The 4,991-nt window shown below is 41.5% G+C and overlaps 1 long non-coding RNA gene across 2 annotated transcripts in view; it reads right to left on the bottom strand.

Moving 5' to 3' along the window:
• LOC123521262 overlaps nt 1–4,773 on the bottom strand; it is a 7,774-nt gene extending 3,001 nt beyond the window's left edge. For both annotated transcript variants that reach the window (XR_006679733.1, XR_006679734.1), the window contains exon 1: nt 4,043–4,773. This is a non-coding gene — a long non-coding RNA (uncharacterized LOC123521262). The remainder of the gene's footprint in view (nt 1–4,042) is intronic.
• Between the last annotated feature and the right edge of the window lie 218 nt (nt 4,774–4,991).

Here is a 4,991-nt window from a genome sequence, read left to right as displayed (position 1 = left end):
TCAAGCCTTTAAGACCCCAGACGCTATACTTTTTGATAGCCGGGCACCATCAGCTTTCTTCACCACATTTGCTTATTCACCCGCTTTGTCTTCCGTGATCCGTTTGACACCTCGTGATCACACAGGTTGATATGTTGTTCCATGTGGGCTTTGTTGCTTCAGTAGTTGTATCTTAGAAGGCTGCTTGCAAACTTTTAAGATCCCCTTCAATAATCACCAAGGTAAAACATTTTCTTTAGGAACTATGTTATGCTAATGGACCTAGATGCCTGCCAATTTATCTGTTTGTCGGCTAAGACTATGGTCCTACGCCCCCAAGCCCAATAGCTCAGTTTCTGAAGGTCTTTGGTGATGGCTAAGGAGTTTGCATAATTTTGTCTCTTGTATACTCTATTACATGCCCCGATATATTTGCTGCACATACAAACATTTATATGTAGAAACATCCATTGGCAATAAATGCTTGTGGGTATACTCTCATCTCTGTTCAGCCTATTTATCTACCTATGTATCCACTAATAAATTATTGTTTATAACTGTTATTTCAGTGTAGTGTATGCAATAACATTTGCCACTATTGCCTTTTACCTTTGGGCACCTACCACTCTCTTCTTTGGCTTTGGTCATGTTGTGCTGACCACCCCCTCAGTAAGCATTACCTTTATCTCCACCTAAGTTAATATCTATTATCTAGTTAGTGGGTTTTTCTTCCTCTCTATCTTATCCTCTAGTACCCATCAAAAAATGTTTCCTTCAGTGTTTAAATTTTTTCTTGGCCTTTTATAAATAGTGATCTTATATAATATCATTTTGTTATTTATGTCATTCAGCATGATTGTCCTCCAGGTTCATTGGTGTTGTGACATACTTTGCAGATTCATCATTGTTTTTAAAAATTTTATTTTATTTTTCATCACTATTCATACATTTCATAGTATCCCTTTGTCTATGTACCATATATGTATATATGCCATATATGTACCTCTCCATTTTTCATGTGCACTATACTATACTATACTATTGATGGAGACTTATATTTCTACCTTTTTTCTTTTGTGAATAATGCTGCAATAAACTTGAGTGTGCATAGCTCTATCTGTGTCATGGCTCTTCTTTCTCTAGGATATGTACTAAGTTGTAAGATTTCTGGGTCGTATGATATTTCTATTTCCACCTGTGTTAGGGTAGACTAGAGAAAAAAATTCTTGGACACTTATATGTATGTAAGAGAGAGCTTAAATTATCCTACCCTAGTCCAGATCAAGTTCGTAAGTTTGATATTAGCCCATATGTCTGAGACAATCTATAAATTCCTCTTCAGACTCACAAAACACATGCAATGACACCGAATGCAGGAAGATTGCAGGCCGCTGAGTGGAAAGTCTTGTGGATCCAGTGGTGGTGGAAGCATCTCAGTGCTGGCAGGGGTCTCCTTCAGCTCCCGGGCTCTAGCATAGCTCCATGTGTCTTGTCAACAGGAATGACCCACAGGGAGTGTCTGTCTCTCCAGACTCCAGCGAGCTATTGCAAATGAGGTCATCAAGCTGCGAGATGAGTGACAGGCTAAACTCCACCCCTTCAATCTTAATGGTCTCAAGTTGACAACAGATTATGTAACTACCACTCTACCTTTTTAAAGAAATGTCATACTGTTTTCCACAGTAGTTCCACCATTTTACAATTCCACCAGCAGTATATGAGAGCGTCAACCTCCCCACACCTGTGGCAACATTTGTTAGTTTCTCTTTTTTGATCATTGCTATTAATGCCAAGTTAAGATGCTACCTATTGTTGATTCACATTCTCTCTAATGACCGATGATCACAAGCATGTGTCTGTCTGCCTGCCATCTGAATGTCTTCCTTGGTGAATTGTCTGTTCATGTCCCTTTTCCATTTTATTTATTTATTTGTGTAATCACTCTACTGGGAGCTCTTATAGATATTATAACAATCATAAGTCAATTATACCAAGTGAACTTGTACATGTGTTGCCATCACCATTTTTCAAAACATTGTCTTTCTACTTGAGCCCTTGGTATCAGCTCCTTTTTCTCTCCTTCCCTTCCCTTCCCACACTCGTGAACCCTTAATAAATTATATAGTTATTATTTTTTCATATCTTACACTACCCGCTGTATCCCTTCAGCCACATTTCTGTTATTCATCCCCCTGGGGAGGGGAGCACTTTGTCCATTTTCAATTGGATTATTTGTCTTTTTATGGTTGAAGTGCTTAAATTTTCTATTAATTTTAGAGATCAGTCTCTTGTATGTCATTGCCAAATCTTTCTCCCCTCCAGTCTGCAGGTTTTCCTTTTCCTTGCCCAGAAGTCTTTTTGTGTTTCACTTTGGAGAGGTCTTGAATCCTCTAAGTTATCATCTGCTGGTAAAGTTTCAGTTATGTTTGATAGACTATGGCACAAATTGGGGTACCTAAGTTGGCCCTTATTTTTTCTCTCCATGATCTGTATAGTTTTAGGTTTTATATGTAGGTTTTTGATCCATCTTATTTTTTAAATTGTGTGTGAGGTATGGGTCCTATGCCATTTTTCTGCAAATGAATATCCAGTTTTTCTAGCACCATTTGTTGAAGAAACAATCTCTTCTAATGGATTCAATCTAGTGGATTTTAATTGTTGAAGATTAGTCATGCATCCCAAACCAAGTCTACTGCTGTCAAATCAATTCTGCCCCTAGCAACCCTACAGGACAGGGAGAACTGCTCCTCCATAGAACTTCTCTGTGGAAGCAGACTGCCAATAATTTTTCCCCCCCCAGAGGAAAGTGGTAAGTTTGTAGCACCGGCCTATTAGTTAAGTCAAGTACTTTAACTAATGTGCTCCTTCCAGCTGTCCATTAGTGAATGGACTTACTTCTGGGTTTCAATTTTGTTCCATTGGTCTATGTGTCTATTTTACCAGTATTAGACTGTTCTGATTAATATAGAGCCCTAGTGGTGGAGGGGGTTCCTTGTTACTAAGTGCAAGTTCAGTAGTTCAAACCCACCAGCTGCTCCTTGGGAAAAAGATGAGACTTTCTGCTCCCATAAAGATTTACAACCTTAGAAACCAACAGGGTCAAACCCACTGTCTTATCGGGCCACTCTGAGTCAGGATTGATTTGGTGGCAATGAGTTTGCTTTTGTTATTATTTTTATAGTAGGTTTTGAGTCTGGTTCCTTTTATTTTGAATTTTACAAATCTCTTTTTAAAGTATATATATATATTTTTTTAAAGTGGTCTTTCTTAAGAATGCTTTACTGTATAATTTTCTGATTTCAAGCAAAACATAAATGCCCTGTAAACATCAGAAAATGCAAGTTACAGGAGAAAAAAAATTTTCATTTTATATGCTGCTAATGCATGTTTATATTACAAACTGGCATTATATAATTAAAAAAAAATCATGTTAATGGGGGCTCATACAACTCTTATCACAATCCATCCATCCATTGTGTCATGCACATTTGTACATTCGTTGCCCTCATCATTCTCAAAACATTTGCTCTCCACTTAAGCCTTCGGTATCAGCTCCTCATTTTTTTTACATTATATTATCTTACAATGTGCTTTTAATAAATAAGTATTCATCACGCCATTAGATATTTTTCTTCAACATATTTAATGACTACTATATTTTTGTAATGATGTATGCTATTGTTAAATAAAACTCTAATTTCACTTAACACTCTTAAAACATTGGGAATTTTGCTTGTTTCCATGTATGGTGAAGTATTTTGGAGAAGTATAAATGGAGTTGTGGCCAGGGTGTGGTGACAAAATCCCTGAAAACACACAATAGAGTATTTTGTGGACACAGGATATTGGGACTAGAGATAACTAGGAGAAATTAAAATTCCCCTAATAATCTTAGCTATGCTGGTTGTCGCAGGTTAAGGGGATGACGCTTTGAGCCAATTGTATTTAAGTGTTAAAGACAGTGACCCACCTGGCCTATAGAAGACTTGGGGGGTCATCCGCACAATCTGTGGAAACATGCAGCTCTCATGTATCCTTAAAATGTTTCAGTAAGCATGCCTACCTTGTTCCAAACATTCCTATCTTTATGAATCCTTCAAATCTTGCAGGAAAATTTCTGCCTTTTTGTCCCTCCTGGCCGTCACTCTTGTCCTCCTCGGGCATCTTGTACCACTGAAATGGAAGAAGAAAGAAAAAGAAAGGGGTGTGTGTGTCACCCCCACCCCATTCCTTGACTCAACTATCCATTGGGGTACAGGCCCACTTTCTCTTCCTTTTCACTGCGAAGACTTCTTCTGGAAAGGATCATCATCCTTTATTGCCTTCATTGTTTCACTATTAGCAGAGTCGTTGCCCAGGTGCTCAGCTCCGTGTCTGGTGCACCGCAGGCCCAGGTTAAATGTTAGTTCCACGCGCTTGCAAATTAGCATCTCTTTCCCGGGCTCTTCGGGAAGAATTACTCCGTGGTTAGTACAGGGTGTTTGCTGACTGCCAGTCACTAGGGCCTAGTTGCCGCCTTAATGCTGCGGATCTCATTTCCAGGTGCTCCTAGGTCTTGGCAGGTCCTGCTGGGCACCCTCCCGGCCTCGTCGACGTCTCCGAGAGCTGTCCCAGTCCACCCCTGGGAGCCACCGGTCGCCAGTCCTCCAACTCTGTTTGCTGCGTGGGTTACCGGAGGCAGCATGTCAGGGCCCCCTTCCTCCGCCCTTATATCCAGCAATGGCCAAACACTTAGGGCGCACTGCTAAGGGTGCCACCCCTGCCTCCTTCACTCCACAGCCCTCCGCCAGGCCCAGCTCCGTGCGCAGATCCCCGGGGAGCGGCTGCGGTCCCGGCTCCAGAGGCGCTCGCCGTCGGCCGTGATATCCAGCAATGGCCAAACACTTAGGGCGCACTGCTAAGGGTGCCACCCCTGCCTCCTTCACTCCACAGCCCTCCGCCAGGCCCCGCTCCGTGCGCAGATCCCCGGGGAGCGGCTGCGGTCCCGGCTCCAGAGGCGCTCGCCGTCGGCC

This window comes from Echinops telfairi, unplaced genomic scaffold (assembly GCF_000313985.2).
Source record: "Echinops telfairi isolate 266 unplaced genomic scaffold, ASM31398v2 ScPeMD7_7;HRSCAF=31, whole genome shotgun sequence".
Taxonomy (NCBI): domain Eukaryota; kingdom Metazoa; phylum Chordata; class Mammalia; order Afrosoricida; family Tenrecidae; genus Echinops; species Echinops telfairi.
Note: the sequence above shows the minus strand (reverse complement) of the source record. Positions and strands in the feature narration are given on the sequence as shown.